Source organism: Eublepharis macularius, chromosome 12, assembly GCF_028583425.1.
Source record: "Eublepharis macularius isolate TG4126 chromosome 12, MPM_Emac_v1.0, whole genome shotgun sequence".
Lineage (NCBI taxonomy): Eukaryota > Metazoa > Chordata > Lepidosauria > Squamata > Eublepharidae > Eublepharis > Eublepharis macularius.
In genome coordinates this window covers 4,951,475-4,975,279 of record NC_072801.1, presented here as the reverse complement: position 1 = coordinate 4,975,279, position 23,805 = coordinate 4,951,475, and positions in this window count along the sequence as shown.

Sequence of the window (23,805 nt, the reverse complement as noted above, 5' to 3'; positions counted from 1 at the left end):
GATAAACTCTGTCTACAGCATTCCCCTGATCCAGCAAGGCAGTAACTTTATCAAAAAAAAGAGAGATCAGGTTAGTCTGACACATGCTGACTTGGATGCACAGGCTGTGTGTTCCATGCACGTGTGTTACAGCTTCCTCCTCCTGGAGACATAAAATAGAACTGGAAGAGGGTCCACAATACACAAAAAGAAACAAAGGAAGGACATAGAATCATAGAATCATAGAGTTGGAAGGGGCCATACAGACCATCTAGTCCAACCCCCTGCCCAGTGCAGGATCAGCCTAAAACATCTTCCTCTGTCTTTAGTATTGGTCAACTTGAACTACATAGATGTCTTTTATGATTAAGCTACAAACTGCTACAACTGCTCCCCAATTTCTCCTCAAGCAAAATCTGAGGTGAAGTTGGAAGGCCCTGCTAAAGTGAGAAATAGGAAAAGAGCAAAGGAAGCAAAACAGTTTGTGATAAGAATGGAGGCATTTTGGAGGGAGGTTCAACATATCTCTAAGCTGCCAACCAATTTAGCCTAAAGTGAAATTAAGGCAAATTTGCAGAAAGCTGCTTAGGTGTGACAGCTGTAGAAAACTCCTGGGAAGTTGAAATAAACATATATCAATAAGGTTAGCAAACTTTCTCAGGGGAACTTTGCTTCAAAATATTTCCTAACAAAGTTTTTATTGGACACCAAATACGGGCTATGTAGATATCAAACCCATTCCTAGTCTGAACTTCAGTGTGGCTGCCAAACACCAAATGGTCCAGAAGTTCATATATAGTACAGTCCGTTAAGGGTTCCAATCAATCACTATGAATTGCACTTGCCCGTTTCACTCCCAATACTCCAGTGTAGCTGGGTCGTAATTGAAGGCGCCATAATTCACTCTCCCAGCACAACAGTTTTCATGGGGAGGTCACGGTTTCAAACTTGCCTGACAAACTGCTAGCATGGTTTGTTTTGCACCCACGTGCTTTGTCAGGGGCATTGCACGAAGAATTTCAGACTATTCATCATGTCAGACGTACTTCTGTTGTTTGCTGATGGACACCCTGATGGTGTCCGTCAGCTAACACTTGTACAATTAGGAATGCTGTGTTGACATTTAAGTGCAATATTGTTGAAATAATGATATGGAATATTGTTGACATAGTGTTATTGCTGAGACTGTTGTAGAACTTTTTGTATATATTTCTACATTATAGCACTGAGCACTTCAAAACGTTTCTAGTTTTGGAGTTCAGGGCACGCGAGAGAGCTATTTGCTGCAATATTCCCATTGCCAGGCAACCCTAAAATGTTGGATGAAGCAGGCACCACCCTTGTCATAATGGCCCAGAGGGGAGATCAGACATTCTAGCGGAACATTTTCTTGAATTTCTTGGCAACGGAATCTGTGGAAAGCCAACCTCAGCTGGATCTGAGCAGCTGAGTCATTGTGGACCCCAAAGGGGAGGCCATAGCTTGTTCACCATCACTGAGGTCTGTCTCACAGAGGCAAGAATTTCTACTTTATTTTTGCAGACATTACCTGGGGTAAGCGTGCAAGTCTGAGCAGGAAGAGAGCATTTGCGTTGTGGATCAATGTAATTGAGCAAAGGCCACTATGTAGCTGAGCAGCACTAGTTCACAACAATGCCCTCGCAGTATCATTCGCACTGCGTCAACAATCATCGTGTGTCCTGCCAAAGGAATGATGTCATCTTTTGTGAGTGTGTGGATTTGGGTTGCCGTTCCCTTGCTAGAGGCAGGGGATCCCTCGCTCCCTCGGTCCCACCCTCCACCTCCACCCCCACTTACCTAGCCAGTTGGGGGAAAGGCAGGGAAAGTGCATCCTAGGGTGTGCTCTTGCGCTCTGCAGCAGGCTGATTTTGGCCCCAAACAGGCCGAAATTAACCTGCTGCAGAGCACAGGAGCGTTCTTAGGGGCAGCATGTAGCCTGCACCGTGATGTCACTTCCTGGAAGTGATGTCATTGCATAGCCTGAGAGCATGCACGCGAGGACATCTCTAAGGTGAGTGCCAGGTCTCCTACCTCCCACCTGGATGGCAAGGGGACCTGGCAACCCTAGTGCAGATGCTGGAAGCAGAACCAGCTCTGCCCAGCAGGTAGATCAGGCACAGGCCACTGGATTTCTCATCATCAGGAACAGAGAGCAGCCTGACAGACGGGGCGATCGAGTTCAGCATCCCATTTCACACAGCAGCCAGCCATTTATCCTGGAGGGCCAGCTCCCAGGGCTCTCAGAGGCTGAGCTCTTCCCCTGTTGCTGGTATTCAGAGCTTTGCTGCCTCTGTAGATGAAGGCTCCCTTCAGTCTCCAGGGCTAGGAACCATTGATGGATAACTCCAATATGTCTATGCTAGAGCCCATTACTACCTCCCATTACTGGCAATGAATGCCGCAAATCAACCTGGAAACCAAAGGGTTACTCTAGGATTTTGATCTCTATGCTCGTCCCCACACTCGGCACCCAGACTCTGCCCAAAACCTGGAAGCTGCCTCTCATTGGTAGCGTTAGGAGGCATGGCCTCTGGCATCTCCTCCTACACACCTCATCAGGTCTCCTTTAGCATTTGAGCCACAGCAGTGCAGTGTTCTGGACAGTCTGTACCTGAGGAGTTGGAAAGCTGCCGAAGCTCGCATCCTGGCAGGGATGTTGGGATGGCCTCCTCTTTGATCTGCAGCATCTCCTCTTTTTTAAAAAAAAGATTGCGCAATCATTTATGCAAAAGACCTCTTTGCCTGAGGCCCCCGAAGAGCGTCCCTCAGTCCAAGCTGACAAGACTGACCGTGATAGCCAGGGGCCAGACTCGGTAAAAATCGGCTTCGTGTGCACAAGATGCTTCTTTTAAATAGTTGACTGAACATTCCTAATCTGTTTCACACAGCCCCTCCCCCAAGCCAAGTGGATTGCACCACACTCATGATAAGGAACTGAATTACTTGTGTAAGCGTTTTCTGTGCTGTGAAATTTCCACTCCAGACAGGGTTGGGCCAGGGGGGAAGGAAGCAGAAAGCTTTAACTCAGTCCTAATGTAATTTTTGTATTGATTTCTCCTGGTGTTCTTAGCACATCTATCTCATCTGGAATAAGTTATTGTCAGTGGGATTAACCAATGTAACGGCAGAAGAATGACGAAGCAGCCATGCATTCTTATCATGTTTGTTTCACGTCTCGTGCTCTGAGCTGCTTGCAGAAACTGGGAGAGAGAGACGTAGGCAGCCAGCCCGGTAGCTGCCACTGGATTCTCATTCTGCAATTTTCTACAAGGATTGTGACTGTCATCCATGTTAGCCATAGTTGACGAGGGCCCAAAGGCTTGGATCATTTCCACCAGGCATATGCTTGAAGCTGGACTGTGGCGGGGCCTTCTTGCCAGCCACCTGGGGAGGGGGAGTGTAACCCTTTCCCAGTTTTTTTCTTTTTTCCAGCTACTCGACCGTTGCTGTCCCTCCCCTCCCACACATAGAAACTTTTTTTAGAAATGTTTTATTGGGGTTGGGTAATATGGGCCGCCACTTCGAGCTGTTTTTTTTTACTGAATTGTGTGTATTTATGGTGTTAAATGGAAATTGTTAATGTAAATCTAAACATTGTTGTTCTCTGCTCTGACCCCGCTTGTCAGGAGAGCAGATTATAAGTTTAATAATAATAATAATAATAATAATAATAATAATAATAATAATAATAATAATAGAATTGCAAAAGACGGCGTTACTTGGAACAGCGTACATATTGCACCGATACCTGGCTGATACTTACGTCTCTGATGAAAACTTGTATCAGCTCAGCAAGGCCAATCAATGATAACATGTGATCTCTATTTATTATTGATTATGTTGTGTGTAATTTGAATAATAATAATAATCAGGACTTTCAATGTTATTCTTGTTTTAAGATGAAGAAGGAGGTGATATTAGAATCTATCGGATCCCTTTGAAGGCTTTCTGGGCAGTGTACATGAAGGTTCTCCTTCATCTATTTTTATTCACACAGCAACCCTGTGAAGCAGCTTAGTCTGACAGAGGGGGAATGCGTGGCCCAAGGTCACCCCGTGAGCTTTGTGACAAGAGGGGGGAATTTGATCCCCTCTCTTCATAGGTCCTAGTTCAGTGCTGTAACCACTGCACCACACTGGCTCTCTAGAACAGGTTTGCAGCCTATTTGACCAGTCACAGCATGAGCTCAGCTTTGCAACTGAAAGAACAGGTGTGAACACTAACAACCTGCATACCGATTTAGCCACCAGACTTGCCACTCCCCCTATTGATTGTCTTTTTTAATGTTAGGACTGCGCATTGACATTGATACATTGAATAATTCATTTATTACCTAGTTAATTTATTAAAGGATGAATGAGAACTGCCCAAGGGGGTTCTGCCCACAGTTCCTGACGTTCTCCAAAAATGTTGCCGCTCTTGGCCTCCAAGTTATGGGTGGAAACTTACCACGCTTTAGTGAAGGAGAACTTTAGTGAAGGAGCACCGTCTGACTCTGTTTTAGTTCCAAGAGATGTATTTGTGTTTGTTTCTTTGTGAGCAAACATTTCACATGATGGCGAATGCAAGGCACAGAAATAACTTGCTTGACAGCTGTGGGTAAAACATGGAATTCTATACAATCTCTTAAATTCATTAGGGAAAGTCCTCCTTCAACTTATAAATTAACCAAATTCAAATATTGTCTCCCAGCATGTACCTGTAATTAAGAAACCGTCTTTAAGTGAGAAAAGGATGCCTAAGAGATGTCTGGGACTCAAATGATTTCTTTTTCCTAGCTAAAAATAGGAATAGGTAGATTGGGAGAGATTTTGGAGGAAATTGGCAGGGTGAGTTGCCTCTTTAAAAACATTTTTAGATACTATATGTGAGGAACCACGCTCTGTGATTCTTCAAACAAGGGATTCACTGTTATATTGGAAATAGATGAACACCAGTACTCAGGCAACCTGGCCGTATGCATGTTAGAAGTAAAACACTTACTGTGCAATCTTATGGATAGCAAGATTCGGGTCCTGTGGTACTTTAAAAGCCAACAAGATTTCCAGGGTATAAACTTTCAAGCTCCCATCATCAGACAGAAGCAGAGTGACTCAACTTCGCATAGGATTGCACTGTGAACGTCCTATTCCCGGTGTGACTGGAGCTATTGCCTAAACAATGGAGTCGCAATTCAAAGACCTGGCTGCTCAGAAATTGTCCAATGAAATCAGGAATAAGATTATTTTCAGGTTGGGGAGCAATAGAACTCTTCAAGCAGGTTTCCGCATTGACCAGCAAAACTTAAGCTCCAACTGAACCCTACTACATAAAAGGCAAGCCATATTGGTGATGACTCACTTTTTATCCTCACGCAGCTGCACTCTGGCCTGCATGAGAACAAAGAGTCGTCACCAACACGGCTCACTTAGAAGGGGGTGGGGAGGGCTGGTGCTCCCCTCCCGAGGCTCCGCAGCTGCCACGGGAAGGCCCAGCGTGGCCCGGTGCTCCTGCCCAGCACGACAGTAGGGAGGGCCGTGCTCCTGCACCAGCCTTCTCCGTTGCTGCTGCAGCCTCCTCAGGGTCTCCAGAGGGCTGTGCAGCTGCAGCTGCAGCCGCCGAGGCATTGGGGAGGCCCGCCACACTGGCCCAGCCCTCAGCACTTCTTGAGCAGGCTGGGGTGTTGCGACAGGCTGCTGCACTCCCCACTGGCCCAATTTCTGCCCATTTGAGGACAAATCAATCTGGTGCCGCCTGCAGGAACACTGCCGGGCTGGCACAGTGTGGGCCCTGGAGTACTACTGCATGCCGCACTGGCATGATTTCTGCTTGCTTGAGGCCAAATTGGGCCAGTGCAGAGTGCAGGAATGCTGCCGTGGTGGCACGACGGGCCCTGGAGTGCTCCTGCTCTCTGCACCGGCCCAATTTTGGCCCATTTGAGGTTGAAATTGGTCCACTGAGGAGTGCACAAATGCTGCTGGGGCAGTGCATGCTCTCGCAAGGCCCTGCTAGAGCCTGTTGTATTGTTAAACACAATGAGCTTTGTTGCTAGTAGTCTTATAAAGCTCAATGGCCTGACCCTTCCTGAGATAGGAATTGGAAGCCTGGGTCCTTTCAAGACTCAGAGTTCTGTTTCAGTCCTCCTGAGTAATACTGGATAACTCATGCACACACCCCTGCCGTTTGCTAGGTGAGCTCCCCTCTTCCTCATCCAGCTTTCTGGGTGGGCTTTCTGCCTCCTTCGACTGTGAAGGGGCTGTGAAGATCTTTGAATCTCATCCTGGACTGTGGAGAGAATCCTTCTTCTCTGAAGGGCCCCATCCTACTTCACCTATCTCCCAGGAAAGTTAGTCATTTAAGCAACCTTAATTCGATGGCATTTCCCATTGCCATGTATGAATGTGAAAGCTGAACAGTGAAGAAAGCTGACAGGAAGACAATGGACTCAGATCCAAGATACAAGTGACGAATTACACTTGCCTGGCCAGTGAACAGACCCACGTGTATTCCTCCCTGTTCACTTGCCCTCCACTTGTGCACCACTTGATCACGTAGTAGTGATCCACTTGTGCTTAGCACAAGTGGAGGGCAAGTGAACAGGGAGGAATACACGTGAGTCTGTTCACTTGCCAGGCAAGTGTAATTTGTCACTTGTAGCTAGGCTCTCATTTGGAATGTGGTGCTGGAGGAGAGTTTTGTGGATACCATGGACAGCCAAAAAGACAAATAAGTAGGTACTAGATCAAATCAAGCCTGAATTTTCCCTAGAAGCTAAAATGACAAGACTCTGGGCCAAGCTACACATGACGAATGACACTTGAACGGCAAGTGGATTGAGTGGAGGGCAAGTGAACAGGGAGAAATACACTTGCTGTTCAAGTGTCATTCGTCATGTGTAGCTTGGCCCTCAGACTATCGTACTTTGGTCACATCATGAGAAGACAAGATTCTCTGGAAAAGTCAATAATGCTAGCAAGATTCCTGTTGCATCTATTTTTAATCTTTTAAGTGTTTGTCCAGTGGTTTCAGTTCTCCACACTTTTGTAGGTTTGTTTGTACTGAGTTTGTGCAAATTTTGTAAATTTGCAGAACTTTTTAAAGACAAAGCCTTTCTGAGAAAGGCCTGCACCAATGTCTCATGAGCAAGGCTGTCCCACACTGCAAATCCTCCGAGTAGCATACGAGCCTAGTTGGTTTCTGAGGCTTTTGGCATCTCAAAATTTGCCTCATCTTGCCTTGGCTCTTGAGAAAGATTAAATTCACAATGCAAACACTTCCTTTTCTATGCGGAGCTCTCATGTTGCTTTGCTTAGGGTCATTTGTTTCCATGTTACCTTGACGGTGAGTTTGTCCAGAGGCTCTGAAAGGCATGCAATTGAAGGGATGTTTCAGTCCCGTTGTTTTCCTTCTCTTTGTTCTCCCCTGGCATTCTCAGTCTTTCCTTAGGAATGAGGAACACGGTGATGGGCAAATATCACCCACTTCTTTTGCTGTATAGTTTTGGAAAATGGGAGCCTCTGTGGAGTCAGAGGCACAAATTCAGGAGCGGAGGAAGTGAGGGAAGTGGGTTGGTATTTGTTAGCAAAAAATGTTTCTTATCTTGTTTCTGCTTCCCCAAAAATGGCACCTGACAGTCATGCTGAGTGATGGTAAAAGAAAACTCAAAGCATTAATACTGCAACAAGAGCATTGATAAACTGAGAGCCAAGCTACAAGTGACGCCTTACAGAGGTTGGACACTTCATAGAATCATAGAGTTGGAAGGGGCCATACAGACCATCTAGTCCAACTCCCTGCCCAGTGCAGGATCAGCCTAAAGCATCTCTGACAAGTATTCATCCAGCCTCTTCTTGAAAACTGCCAGTGAGGGGGAGCACACCACCTCCCTAGGCAGCTGATTCCACTTTTGAACTACTCTGACCGTGAAAAAGTTCTTCCTAATATCCAGCCGGTACCTTTGTGCATGTAATTTAAGCCCATTGCTTCGGGTCCTATCCTCTGCTGCCAACTGGAACAGCTCTTTGCCCTCCTCCAAATGACAGCCTTTCAAATATTTAAAGAGAGCAATCCTCCTCTTCTCCAAACTAAACATTCCCAAGGCCCTCAGCCTTTCCTCGTAGGGCTCAGTCTCCAGACCCCTGATCATTCTTGTTGCTCTCCTCTGCACCCTCTCGATTTTGGCCACATCCTTTTTGAAGTGAGGCCTCCAGAACTGCACACAATACTCCAGGTGTGGCCTGACCAAGGCAGTATAGAGAGGGGCTATGACCTCCTGCGATTTCGACGCTATGACCCCTTTGATACAACCCAAGATTGAATTAGCCTTTTTTGCCACTGCATCACACTGACTGCTCATATTTAGTTTACAGTCCACTCTTACCCCAAGATCCCTTTCACATATACTACTGCCCAGAAGTGTATCCCCCATCCAGTATTTGTGCTTCCCATTTTTGTGGCCCAGATGTAATACTGTGCACTTGTCTTTGTTGAATTGCATCCTATTCACAGCTGCCCACTTCTCCAGAGTATTCAGGTCTTGTTGAATTTTAATTCTATCTTCTTGGGTGTTTGCTACCGCTCCCAATTTGGTATCATCAGCAAATTTAATGAGAAGCCCTTCCACTCCTTCATCCAGATCATTGATAAAAATATTGAAAAGTACAGGGCCCAAAACCGAGCCCTGCGGCACCCCACTGGACACCTCCCTCCAATCTGATGAACTCACTTGTCAGCTTCCCTCAAGTTTTGATGGAAAATGTAGGCATCCTGGTTTTACAGTTTGGCTCTCCATTACAGCTGCAAGACCAGGACGCCTACATTTCCCATGAAAACTTGAGGGAAGCTGACAAGTGTCCAACCTGTGTCAGGCATCACTTGTAGCTTGGCTCTCTGCTATGGAGAAGTGTAAGGTATTAACAGCATGGAACTCTTGGGGGCTAGTTTCAGCAAGCATGGATCCTGAAACACAACATTGCCCAGTGATGCAAAACAGGATCATCTCCAGTCACCTCTGTGCTTGGCTTTCTGCTTGTTTTCCAAATTTTCTGCTTCCATACCTTACTGTATCCCTTTCACTGAATGTCTTAACTGTTGTTCATTATGGTACTTTGTTCAGTGAATGGCCTAGCAGTTGATTATGTTGTATGTTCACTTACACTGTGTAATCTGCCTTGGATCTCAGTGAGAAAGGCGGACTATAAATAAATAATAATCTTGGGCTTGATAGTAAGCAGAAAACTTGCTGAGGTGGACAGTTTAGATCCCCTGCTGGAATCAGACTGTGTTATCTGATTCCCATTGAATAAGTCGTTGCAATACCACCTTTTGGACATCGGCAGTGGTGGTTCTGCATCCCGGCAGACATGAAGCCCACATCTTCTTCCTCCAGCAAACAATCAAAGTGGTGCAGAGATCAGAGACCGAAAATTGCACTTGGCATGGAACACTCCCATACTAAACTTCCCTTGCCTTACTGGCATTTTTTAAACAAAGGGAACCTCACGGAATGGCTAGAGAACCAGTTGTCTTCTTCTCCTCCTCCAACCCCGCTGCCCGTGAGAAAAGCCAAATTGCAAAGAATGCAAATACATTTCCTCATTAACAGGGCCCTCCTGCGGGTGGGTTTCACAGTCTTTTTTGTAAGGTGCCTCCGAGTCCTGAACGTTTCCTTTTAATTTACTTATATGGTAGTGCCTGGGGGCCACTCATTACTTTGTCAGGAGTTGCTTCCCACTGAAACCACAAAGACATTTCCAAAAGGCCAAGGCACTGTTGGGGAACAAGAATGGATATTTTTAAAACAAAAATCTTTACCTCCACAGTCCTGCATCTTTTTTCTCCTCTTGAGAAGGACAGGGCCCCACTCCATCACTACAACTTCTTTGACTTTTTGCAAAACTAAAAATTCCACCTGTCATGCTGAAGGAAGGGGCAGAAGGTCAAATGCTGAGTCCTGCTTGATTTAATATACAGTAGTCAATACCCACATGAAATACTAACCACCTCTATTCACCCATGGAATGCCTATTAAGCATGAATTGCAAAGGCAAGAGAAATATACTTGGCCATTGTTCTTTCCTGGGGCATAGAACTGAATGGAACTCTTCCCATGGCAGGCATGAACCCTGGAGCACTGCTCTCCTGGGGGACTTTGTAAAAAATGCATGTTAAGTTGGGAGTCAGGTGATCTCGAGTCCTAGATTTTGCATGGCTTACACTGCAGTCTTGAAAGCCAATGGGCTTAGACTGGACTGACTCTCCATAAAGCTATGTCGATATTTTTTTTAAAATCATCAATAAAGGCCCACTGAGAGCTGAACTAGACAAGATGAATTAGATGAGGCTATGCGAGTGTCTAGAATCATGTCTGTTCCTACCTGCCCATGTCCATTTTACCTCGGGTGAACACGTGTCCCGTAGCCCTGGTCCATGCACGTGTCAGGTGATGGTGTAGTCATGGTTGCGAGTGTCCATGGTCATAATCAGTAAGTTGCCATCGCAGAGCGTTGGTTTTGGGTGGCTTCTGCTTCCCTCTCCCCTCTTTTTGCCCTTAGATCCAGCTTACACCCAAACTGTTTTGCTTTTAATCTGGCATGTTTTAAATTCTCCCATTTTCTTCTTGACAACGACGCCTCCCTACTCCTCCTTCAGTCAGGATAAGGAGGCAGGAAGAAAGATCGTGACAACACAATTAAGTATCTGAGCAAAAGCTCAGAAATATGCCTGATACATGAATCTGAAAAGGACAGGGTGGGAGGTACTCAGTCTTCCGTTTGGATCGGCAATACAGAGCAAATTGGGTAAAATTTGGCCATTGTTCCCAAAGGAAAATGCGATTCGGGATTTTCTGGGAGTCTGGGGGGGCATTTTAGGACCAAATTTTACCAAATTTTCTGGGGACCTACTCCTAGCTGTTCTATAAAGATCCCGCAAGTGTCATGAAGATTGGATTTCGGAGAGCCATTTTATGGGCCCCCAAAGAAAGTACCCCAGTCACCTCCAATCTCCTTTATTCCCTATGGGGAAAACCAGGAGAGTTATCTAGGGGGCTGGGGTGACATTTTGCAAGCGAAATCCACAGAATTTGCACGGGACATACTCCTAACTGTCCTCTAAAGACCCTCCAAGTTTCAGGGGGATTGGACAGCAGGAAAGGCATGGTCTATGGGTTTCCCCAGTGGCTCTCAGTTTTTCTCCACAAAAGGAAAAAGTTGGGTGGCTGGGGGCACCTTCTTTGGGGGGGCCATAAAATGGCTCTCCGAAATCCAATTTCCCTGAAACTTAGGAGTTCTTTAGAGCAGTGTTTCTCAACCTTTTTCCAACTGTGGCCCCCTTCTGACCTTGTTTCCTTCCTGTGCCCCCCCCCCGTCCTACCGGTATAAAGGTAGCTATTTTATATGCCAATAAAGGTGTTGTACTTGAAGGTAGCTATTTCAATGTCTTGTTTGTAAAGTGCGCTTTTTCTTCCTTATATGGAATACCCCTGCTCTTTAGCTCCCCCTAGTGGACTCAGGGTTACACTTGCATGAAGAAACAGCACCCCACACACTGTCTTTTCTGTTTTCTTTTCTCAGTCATTTCTCTGTTTTCTTCACTTCTCACTTACCTCTGTGGCCCCCTAGTCTCGTGCCGTGGCCCCCCATTTATGCAATTTTTACCTCTGGCCCCCTTGGAATATCCTGGGGCCCCCTGGCGGGCCATATGGCCCCAGGCTGAGAACCACTGCTTTAGAGGACAGTTAGCAGTAGGTCCCCTGAAAAAATAGTATATTTATTTTGCAAAATTCCACCCCCATCTCCCTGGATAACCCCCATAGTTTTCCGCTTAGGAAATAATGGAGATCGGAGGTAGCTGAGGACAAACAGGCAGGAAAAAGTTGGTTCTTGCTGACAGCAAAGGGGGTGGATTGCTCACCCACCCCCTTTGCATAGATGCCCCCCCCTTCCTGGCAAGCTGAGCTGCAAGAGCTCAGCAGAGGAGTGGAAACCCCATGTTTAGCATCCCCTCCTCTGGAAACCTGATGGAGTTTTTTGCCCTGGTATGTCCAATTGAGTAAACAAGTCTCCCTCTCAGAAAAGCTGCAGAGGAAGGTTTGGGCATGAGCAAATATAAGGTGCATCGTGGGATACCATCTCTCATCCAGGAGGAAAGGGGAAGAAACACATGCCAGTTCGAGCACGGGATCAAGTGCAGTGTGGCCACGGTGTGCCAGTGAACAGGAAAGCAATGGGGAAACACGTGTAAGTGCATTCACGTGTCATGTCTAATTCGTCTCATGTAGTTTGGCTCTGAGTTTGACTTGTGTGAGCTAAAGGATGGAGAGTTCCCATTCCTCCCCCACTTTTAAAAAGGCTGAATAATCAATTGCTCCCAGCTGAGGCGCATTGGTGTCCTCTTGTAGCCGTTGAGGAGGTAATCACTCTCTCTCTCTCTTCCCTGTAGGATTCCCAGCTGCCCGTCAGTGGTGGGCAAACTCCCAGAGGTTTGCACCCTTGCCCACCAATCCACCAGTGATCACTAGGAGGTGGCAAGCCCCCAGAGGTCACCCACCACCACCAGGCACCCCAGGAACATGCACGGCATGCACGCTCCCAGGGGGCGCAACAACATCACTCCCAGAAGTGACGTCATTGCATCACCTGTTGGAAAGATCCCAAGCTTTGTTTGGGGCTGATTCAGACCCACATGGAACACGGGAGAGCTCCTGTGGCTGGCACAATGACATCACTTCCAGGTATGATGTCAACGCGCAGGCACTTCAACGTGCGCCTACGAAGTGCACGTGCAAAGAGGAGCACACTACTAGCACAAGGTAAGTGCCCTCCCCTCCCCCTCCCGGCAAGAAGGTATAGGGACTTGGCAACTCTACTTCCCTAGCAGTTCAACTCACTTCCTCTTTGCTTTCTGCTGAACACTGGGCATGCTTTTCATCAGCATCATTACCTCTCAAGTGTGCCTTTGCACATGTGCAATTATGTGCTGTTTACTTGCAGCTCACCCCCTTCCCCCCCATCGGTGTCCCAGGCACCACTGCTTCCAACTTAAAGGTCACACAGGGAGTTCCATGGGGACTCTAGATCCTGGTCCAAGGCACAAAACACTGTACTACACTGATCCTTCAGTTTGCTACATCTCTGCTATCTTGAGCAACATGTTTTTACCGTGATGGAGGCAGGCCCGCCCTCTGCTACCCCAGACAAAAAACACACGCTTGAACAAGACCAGCATTTTCCTGTTCCTCATCAAGATGTCATGCCTGTTCAGAATGTATGCAAAAATATTTGCATATTGGGGAGGGGACCTTTAAATGTCAGTGTTTATCTGGTCTGTGCCCTGAAAGCATTTGCCACCTCTCGTGCTGGGAGCCATGTTGTGATCTTTCATCTGGTGTTCCAAAGCAAATGTCATCCAGACCAGCAAGGAAAATTAAACGGCTTCAAAGCCTTCGGCCTCTTCTCATCTGTACTGAGTCAGAATGCACACAGAGTGGGGGGTTGGGGGTGGGATATAAGTCACATTTCCAGCTCCTGGATTATTTTCCTCTTTTCTTTTCCAGCACAGAGACAGTGACGCTTCTGCGGCATGAAGCAACGGCCCCGGACTTACCTGGGTGGCCGGTTTGCTGTCCGTGGGGCATCCGGAGGGGCAAGAGTCATGGCGGCCACCATGGTTGGCATCTCAGGCTCCCCTGGGATGGCTTGTGGCCAATTAGTTTTGAATTCCCCAGCCAGCCAATTGGGGCCAGCTGGGAGGCAGTTGAGCAGAGGTGGGGTTTAGCACTGGACCTGGGGAGCCTGGGTTTCACCCAGGTCCAGCAGGCTGCTGTGTAAAGGCTGGCACTCCCATCCCCTGCTTCAGTTGCGTTCTGCAGGCGAAGTCGGCTGGTCGCTTGTGCTGTGCTGGCTCGGGGCTAAAATCACTTTGCTGAAAATCACTTAAAGCTCACGGCCAGTACACAGCGTGGGCAGCAGGGCTCAGGTTTCAGCGGCAGAGCGCAGCAGTCATCGTTTCCTGCTGGAAGGAGAGCCATCGGTGCAGCCGCCGCCAGGAGAGAGCGCTTCGATGCCAGCACTTTCACCCCTGAACTGGTCATCAGCGAGGATCAAAAGCTGAGGCCGCAGGGCTGCTAGATTCGTTTGGCATGGGACACAGGCAGCAGCCATCTTGCGACTCATCACTCACCCTCCAACTCAAAAAAGTGCCGAAGCATGGGTCCCACAAAGAGCTCCAGGGCAAACCCCACAAAGGGGTCCAAGGCAGCCTCAGCCAGGATCCCCGCCTAGGCTCGGCTGGCTTTCAAGCTGGCAGACTGGGCAGGGAAGGGTGTGCGATGGAGCAAGCTTCCCCTTGTTCCCTACGAGCTCAGGTGGCACCCACAGCAGCCTCAGCAGCATCAGGCTGGGTATGTGCTGGCAGGACGGAAGCTTCCCTGGCAGCCTTGGTGCCTCCTCCAATGGCCCCAGCTGGTGGTTTGGGGGATTGGGCCTCAGCTTTAGTCCCCAGGGCTCAGAAGGCTGCCAGGGGGCTGCACGAGTCAAATGGCCCCAGGGCAAAGGTGGGTAGAGGCAGCAGCAAGATGGAAGAGGGGACCCTGCTGGGCATCAGCAGGGCACTTGAGCTGCTCGCCTTGAGCGTAGAGCAGCTAGGGAACTCCAGGCCCGGAGTGGCTCAGGCTGTTCTGCAGCCTGTTGAGATCCCTAGGACAGGAATGAGTTCTGCGGCCAGAGGAAAGAAGGCAGCCAGGGGCCACACAGCTGGAGAATGACCCAGCACAGCAATGAAGGATCCAGCAGCCCAGAGCAATGGCAGCAGGCCAAGAAGTGGAGGAAGGCACACAGGACACCGCTGCGGTCACGTTGGCGCAGGGAGGAATCAGACAGCGAGGGATCTTCAGGCGAGTCCGTGGCATCTGATGAGGGGGCCCTGGGAGACGATTACTGGGAGGTGGCTACTCAGGTTCCCAGTCTTCTGGCTTGGGCGTTGCACCGCCGGGTGGGCCAGGGCAGGGAGAAAGGAGTCCCCAGGAGGTTTGGTCTGCCAGTCATTCCTTAGAGGCCCCCTCCCCACCGTCTCATCCTTCACAGATGTTGAGGACCCTCCAGGGATTCATCTGGCCTGCAAGGTTAGGGAACGCATCTTAGATGGCTACCATGTAGACCTTTTTTCCCTTATTAGGCCAGAGGCAGAGGATGGGAGGTGTGTCCCCCCTCAAAGCAGGATAAAAAAGGGGTCAAGGTGGCAGAGTGCTCCTTCAACAGTTGGCTTGAGGGCAATCCTCTCCCTCTGAGCGGGTCATGCGTCTTGTACTGTTGCCATGGGGCATTGCGCCCTGAGAAGGTGCATGTGTCAGGCACAGGTTAGCCAGGGCAATGGGACATTACCTCCGCGTAGCAGGGGGCTCTCTGACCATGCACTCAGACATTTCCTTTTGGATCAAGGCCCTGTTCCGCCCCGAGTGTGCACTTGTCCAGCTGGGATTAGGCTGCAGGATGTTTGGGGCGGGCTGTTGGATTGGCTGCAGCAGTAGGAGCTTTGGCGGGAGCCATTTTGTGGCTCTTGTGGCAGTTTTGCATTGGGATCCAATCCCTTTGGGAGGAGATGTGGCCTGCGTGCCCAGTCTCCATATATGGGGATTCCCATAAGGAATTTTTGGGAGTGATGCTGGTGCAGGCCCAGCTCGGGGGGCTGCCGGGGCAGACTCACTCCCAGGTGGCAGGGGGTTCACTCAGGGGTTTACACCCATGTGGTACCCCTCAAACTGCCACTCCTGGGTTCCCCCCCCCACACACACACAGCAGGGGCTGTGGGAGCTGGAGGGCATTGGCTGGCAGGTGGGTCATCTGATGTTGGGATCCGATCCCTATGCGTTGCCAATGCTCCTATTGCTATACTCAAAAAAGTTGTCACCCCTTTTCACTCCACCTAAGTGTGTCTGGTGTTTTTGTCACCGTGTTCTCCTCCCCTCCACCACCCCTCAATGCTGGGAAGCAAAAAAAGGTAACTCCTACCATCAGACATGGACAAACTGACAAATGCATACATGGTATGGGAGACTGGTTGCAAGGAATCTAAAAGCAGAATGAAAATAAAGGATTGTAGATGTACTCATTTGGCAGATTCCTCAAGGTGGTGGCAGCACAATACAACAGAATCATAATGATTAGGAAATGAAAACTAAGAACTATTTGTGTATGTGTGTAAAGTGCCCTCAAATTGCACCTGACTTATGGTGACCCCAGCAAGGGGCATTCAAGGCAAGTGTGTAGCAGAAGTGGTTTGCCATTGCCTTCCTCTGTAGTCTTCCTTTGTGGTCTCTTAGCCAAATACCAAACTGACTTAGCTTCTGAGATCTGATGAGATTGGGCTATACTGTGCTGCTTTCCCTCCCAAGAACTATTTACAACAATAAAATCACACTTTAATACCTGAAAAGGTTTGCTGGAAAAAAAATAGGGTCCAGCAGCACCTTAAAGACAAACTAGATTTCCAAAGTATGAGCTTTCAAGAGTCAGAGCTTCCTTCATCAAATACAAGGAGTGGAAAAGGGAAGGAGAATTTATAATCCAGGCAGAAGGTGGGAGGGGTATTGCAAACTGAAGTATCAGGAAGCTGGCTATGATACATGTTGTTAACTTGATAAAGCCTAGGTGCAAAGTGCGGAAAATTAGCACCTTTAATGTGAGAAAAACCCAATGTCCCAATTTAAACCTGGGGATGAATTATTCCAGATTTGGAACTCCTTATGAATTGTTAGATTTTGGGTTTTGTATGGTTATGTTTTAAGTTAATGTGTAATAAATTTATTATGAATAAAAATTTAAATTTTTTTTAAAAAAACCAATGTCCCACTTTAAACCTGGGGATGAATTATTCCAAATTTACAAATAAAGTCAGTTTCAGCAATCTCACATTGTAATTTTCTTTTGAAGTTTCTCTGCTTGAGAATTCTTACTCTGAGGTCAGTGATGGAGTGGCCTGGCAGACTGAAATGTCCTCCCACTGGATTTTGAATGTTGTGATTTATGTCCATTCATTCTTGTGTGAAGGGACTGTCCTGGTTGTCCAATGTAGACAGTGGAAGGGCATTGCTGATACTTGATGGCATATATAAATGTTGGAATATGAACAAGTGAATGAACCTGAGGTGGAATAGCTGGTGCTGTTAGGTCCAGTGATAGTGTTGCTGGAGTGAATATGGGGGGCAGGGCTGGCATCTTTGTTTATTGCAGGCCCTGGTCCCAGAGTTTGTGTACATGTTGCGAAGTGCATTGTCGTGAGCAGGGCTTTTTTTCTGGGAAAAGAGGTGGTGGAACTCAGTGGTGGAACTCAAGACTGCACAGTGACGTCACTTTGGGTCAGCTGGAACAAGGGGGGAGTTTTTAAAAGTTTAAATCGCCCTTGGCGAAAATGATCACATGGCTGGTGGCCCCGCCCCCTGATCTCCAGACAGAGGGGAGTTGAGATTGCCCTACGTGCCGCTTTGCGGCACGGAGGGCAATCTAAACTCCCCCCTGTCTGGAGATCAGGGGGCGGGGCCACCAGCCATGTGACCATTTTTAAGAGGTGCCAGAACTCCGTTCCACCGCGTTCCTGCTGGAAAAAAGCCCTGGTTGTGAGTGAGGAGTGGTTGCATTGGGTTGAGCTGAGAGCTGTATGTGACTACCAGTGGTGTTCTGTTGTTCCATTTGGACTCATCTTGTAGCAGGTCATCTCTTCTGGCTTCATTGACCTGGTTTCTTGCTACATCTGGTAGGTATTGTAATTCCAGAAATCTCTGTTGTAGATCACGCAGGTGAGAAGCTCTGACTGCTTGCAGATGTGGCTGTAGCGTGGAGCTTGCTATATACAATGGACTATTTGGCGTGTTTGGGATGGTGACTGGAGGCATGCAGAAATGTTTGCCACTCAATTGGTTTCTGGTATAAGGTGGTTCTTAGGGCTACATCATGTATTTGTACAGTGGTATCTAGAAAATGTACTTCCTGTGTGGATTGATTCATGCTCAGATTGATGGGGGCGGGGGGAGCGGAAGCAGCTGAAGGCCTAGTCAAATCCCTGCTCCTTTTCCATGTGTCCAGATGATAAAAATAGCCTCAGTGAGGGGTGTTAGCAGGAGGGAGCTGAGAAAGCACTGTTCCAAGGCAGCCATGATTGTGTTGGCACATTATGGTGTCGTGCAGGTGCTCATGGCTGTGTCATTGATCTGAAGAAATAAATCAACACCAAAGCTGAAGTAGTTCTTGGTGAGGACAAACTGGCAGAGCTTGGTAGCAAGGTCAGCTGTGGTGTTGTCAGAGACGGTGTTCCAAACGGCTTGTATTCCATCTTTGTGGAGGATGTTGGTATATAGAGATTCAGCATCCATAGTGGCCAAAATGGTGTTATCTGAAAGATTGTCAATAGATTATTTATTTTTATTTTATTTATTATTTTGATTTATAATTTGGTATGGCACCTCGTGGCGCACAGGATGCAAGCACTCGGCCACGCATGCCTGCATCCTCCTCACAAAGTCCCTGACCCTGGGGAGCTGCTCTTCCTCGTACTCGAGCTCCTTGGCCAGGAACTGGTTGAGCCCATGGATCAGGGGGATGACGTGACCCAGCCTGGCCTCTTACGTGCACAAGAGCTTGGTGGCCTCCTTAAAGGGTTTCAGCATCCGGGACGTCTGGTCAAGGACTCTCCATTCCATGGAGCTGAGGCTCAGCTCCTCTCCCCTCCTCAGAACGTCCGTGGATGACAGGATGTCCTGCAATGGGCCCCTCTGCTCCACCAGACGACATGTTATGTCATAGGTGGAGTTCCAGTGGGTGGGCAGGTCCTGAAAGAGTTGGTGCTCAGGGTCCCCCCTCCCCCTGCCTCTGGAGCAGCTTGCGGGGAGAGTTGATGTTGCGGGAGAAGTGGGAAGCGATACGCCAGCAGCTGTCCAGCAGATTGCGTGTCCACAACGTTCCTTCTTCCCAGCTGTCCCTTGGCTTGCTCCCCAGCCCGAGCACATCCCTCATCACCAGGTGCAGCTTGTGCGCCATGCACACCAGGCCCGGGAGGGATGACTCTTTCAGGACTGCCAACATGTTGCTTCCTGCCTCCGTCACCATGAAGCCATGGACAAACCCTTCCACCCCTGGCTGTCCACTTCCTCAGAGCCGCCTTTATCATGGTGGCGATGTTCTTGCCAGTATGGATATTGTCCATCCCCTGGGCCTAGAAAAGAACTACCCTGTTGCCCGGTGTCAAGCATGGCACCTGTTTTCGGGTGCCTGCTCTTGGCCTGGGGCGGCTGAGGTCCTCTGGTTGCCCCCAGTGGGTGGTGATGCCAAGGTAGCCCTGATGACAGCTGCTCCAGAGGTCTGCCATGAACTGTACTGCATGGCCTTTGGTGGCCAACAGCTCTCTGAGCACCGAGTCTAGCACAGACTGGTAGAGGACAGGCAGGACTCGACACCCAACAGTGCATTGTGACAGCATGGAGAACCATGGGGCAAAGTGCTGAAGCAGCCTTTGGAAGCCCACACCCTCCACGACGGACAGAGGGAATCCTTGCAGGGCAATTGTCTCTGCCAGAACACGAATGTCCGCCTCCTGAGCCCTTGACCTCACCTTTTTTAATGGCACTGTCCCCGACCCCAATGGAACAACCTCCCCAAGGGAAGCCTGCCTAACCGTTCCACTCCCACTGACAGCACCCTCGGGGCATGGCTTCTTGCTTGGGGTGGATTCCGGTGACCCTCCCACTGATCCCAGGTCAGAAGAGCTGGTAGCCCTCTGTCTCCCCCCACTGGATGTTTCACTGGCCAAGGACGGAGACCACTGGTTCGGGTGGTGCGTCTTCAGGTGCTTACTCAGGACTCAGGTGCTTCAGGTCATTGCCTCTGTGCACCAGACCATCACAGACATGGTACTGCACCACACAGCGGTCATTAGGAAGGGCCCAAAAGTGCCTCCATACCGACGGGTTGAAACGTTGCCCACTAACTGTTCCAGGAGAAGGAGGATGAAGGGTTACTGGCTGCGCTGTGGAAGTGGCACTGGAAGACGGAGTAAGGGGTGGGCTGCATGCAGGGACGGCACCAAGCATTTGGGATGGGGACGGGATGGATGTTTCATCAAACCCCAACCGTGCCTCCATGGATCCCTCGCCCTCCTCCTCCTCCTCAAACAGTTTAAAGAGTTCCTCTTCCCCCAACAGCAAGAGCTCTTTGGCCTCCTCCGCAGCCCCCACAGGTGATTTTTGGCGAGTGGGAGTCTCTGCTGCCCCAGAGCCCTGCCCAGTACTGCTTCCCAGAGGGCAACCAGGACAATCTTTGCACTTCCCCCACGACCACCCTTGGCCCCCATCTGAAGCCTCATTGTGCCAGCAAACAAGAATTAAGGAGGAATGAGAAGGAGAGAACACTGTGAGCCCTCAGCCAAGGTGCCCACTGAGCTTGGCCCCAGGCCTGACAGCAGCCCTGGAACTAGAGGGAGGGGGTAGAGCCCTAGCCCAGCACTCCCAGATACCTGTCCAGAATCAGATCAGGCAGTAATACTACTAATCACAGTTTGAGCCCTCAACCAAGGTGCCCACTGAGCTTGGCCCCAGGCCTGGCAGCAGCCCTGGAACCAGAGGGAGGGGGTAGAGCCCTAGCCCAGCACTCCCAGATACCTGACTAGAATCAGATCAGGAAGTAATAATAATAATCAGTGTGAGCCCTCAGCCGAGGTGCCCACTGAGCTTGGCCCCAGGCCTGACAGCAGCCCTGGAACTAGAGGGAGGGGGTAGAGCCCTAGCCCAGCACTCCCATATACCTGACTAGAATCAGATCAGGAAGTAATAATAATAATCAGTGTGAGCCCTCAGCCAAGGTGCCCACTGAGCTTGGCCCCAAGGCCTGGCAGCAGCTCTGGAACCAGAGGGGATAGATCCCTATCCCACCAGACACAAAGAAAAATCCCAGCTCCAATGCACTCTCCTTGTCTCTCTCTCAAAATGCTAGCAACACAACAGCTGTCTCCCACTCCACTGCCAGCTAAAACTGAAAGCTAGAACTGGGAGCACAGTTTCCTTTTATAAGCAGAGGTCCCATTGAGCAAAACAAGAGGTCTGTGGTTGGCAGTCAGAACTGTTTAACAGGGTTTGTAGGGATGAGATTGGAGTGCCCATGGCTACAGAACACCCCCTCTCTCCCCTCCCTCCCCCCTGGTATCTGCTCCCATGTAACCAATTGTAACCAGTCTGGAGCTCCACACTGGGAAGGAAGACCTGCCCATCAAGCTAAATTGGGCTTAGATTGGGGTTTCCAGGGCAACAGAAGGAGTGCAGACAGAGTTTAGGCAGTCCCTGCCTCCGTTGCCAAGGGAATTGATTGAAGGTGCCTGACTGTCTGGCTTCATGAACAGCGGATGAACGTGTGAACCAGGCTTGCGATGAACACTTGTTCGTCTAAAACGGGGCCTCACAAACAGCTTGTTCGCAAACAGCAGATTGGGCTGTCCGTGGCTTTTTTCATTCATAATGCTGTTCATGCCCATCTCTGTCCCCAACTTCCAATCGGGAGGAACACATCAGGGTGGTTTGGGGCAACAACTAAGGCCTGTATGCAGATCTCCAAAGACTTCTTTAACTATTTTTTTACTTCCTCAAAGACTTGGCTCAATGCAATCTGGAAACAGGGATTTTGTGGTCACAGTACCAAGGGTGAAAACAAAATTCAGTACTGGAAGAAAGGCCCAATGGCTCTGCGAAAATCAATCCTTGGCAAAGTTGTTTTCAGATTACACTCTTAAAAAGACTTCCATTGGCCATGCAAGGTTTTGGCTTGGCAGAACCCATCTAGCCATCGGGATACAATCCGGAGGGGTGGGGGAGGATGACTTCTTCTGGTGATTGGAAATCCTATGCAACTGTGCCCCTGAATAGCATTTGGCCTTGTGAGTCACCTGCGATGGCTCTTGCTCTCTGATTGGCTGGATGTCTGCCTTAATTCTGCAGAAAGAAAACCGAAAGTCCCTGGATTGCTGTGGGCAAAAGGAGCAAATAAGCTGAACCCTGGGATTCTTAAGAAAGCTTTAATCTATTTTCATTCAGGAGCAGAGTTCTTTCTCCAGGCATCGGTTTTCTACAAGGCTACTGTATGATTTATTAGCTCGGCGCACAGTTTTAATGTAATTTTCTTCGATTGTATTCATGCAGGCCCTTGAGCTACCGCCAAAGGCCCCAGTCCTGAAACTGCTGACTTGTGAATACAATACTTCCACTGCAGTCAAATCTATGTATGATTTGTTCATCTGTTTCTGGTCTCTCCCTTGGGGTTTGGTGAAGCCTGCTTTCTTGCTCAGTACAGTGCAGTAGAGAGATGCTCTTCTAAGTTTTTTTTAAAAAATGGTTTTTAACCCAGGCTAGGAGAAGTTACCTGTTGTAGAACAGGAGATAAAGAAATGAGCAGTAACAGCCTAGAAAACCTAGGTTCGAATTTTATCTCTGTTGTGAATTTGCGTAATCTTAACTATCTACGTCTGCCTTCTGAAGGTTTTTTGTTCTTTTTACTTTGCTTATTTTTAAAGGAAATATGTGGTCGAGTGAGCCTGCTCTACTTTGCCCATAGGTTGTATCCTCCCTCCTCTTCATTCCTAATTTAAACTAGGGATGTACTAGTTTAACTTAGGAGAGAGTTTAAATTAGGAGAACCAGTTTGGTGTACTGGTTAAGAGCAGCGGGACTCTAATTTCTAGAACTGGGTTTGATTCCCCCCTCCTCCGCCTGAAGCTAGCTGGTGACCTTGAGTCAGTCACAGCTCTCTGGAGCTCTCTCAGCCCCACCCACCTCACAGGGTGATTGTTGTTGTGGGAGAATAATATACTTTGTAAACCACTCTGAGCAGATGTTAAGATGTCCTGAAGGGTGGTATATAAATAGAATATTACTACTACTACTACTACTACTACTACTACTACTAAGTGGTTCTTTGGTTCTTGGAGGCAGGGTGTTGTATGCTGTCCTCCTGGGCTTTTTTCACTTCACCCATGTTCATTGCTGGTATTCCAGATTCATTGGTTAATTTTACATGCAAAGAATGAGTGTCTACATTGCTATCAATATTTCTTATTAAATCTCTTTTTCATGTGGTCAGGGGAAGAAAATCCAGTCAGAAGAAAACCTAGGTCAGAAACTGGAGTTTTGGAACTGAAAAAAAATTGCCTGCATGCTTAGTTTAAACCTGCATGCGTATATGGATGTGAAGTTCCAAGATTATATCCTCCCATTACTCTGCTCAGCCATCCTTTTATGTGAGAGACTCTTCCACTGGAAGAAGAAAATCGTGTGTGTGTGTGTTGCTGTCAAATCACAACTGACATATGGAGACTCTAACAATGGGCTTTCAAGAGATGTGAGAAGCAAGAGGTGGTTTGCCGTTACCTCTGCAGATTCTTCCTTGGTGTTTGCCATACTGGGTCTCAAGTAGACATGGGCACGAACGGAAAAAAAAAACGAACAAGCTGTTTGTTGTTCATTGCCATCCACAAACAACGAACAACGAACAGTAACAAACATGACCCTGTTCACAAACTTGTTCGTTGTTCGTGGCCCCTTAAAGATCCCTTTAAACTATCAGCTGGCAGGTGGCAGGGGGAATTCCTCCCTGCCGCCTGCCAGCTGATAGTTTAAAGGGCCCTTTCCTGCCACATGCAAGGGGCAGGGCCCTTTAAACACCCCACAAACTGACCTTCCCATGTCATTTTCTGTTCAGTGGCAAAAATGGAACTGCCTGTTGGAAGGCAGCTACTTTGAGGGGTTAAAAACTGACCTTCCCAATGTCTAATACCCACCAAATTTGCAGGGGACATAGG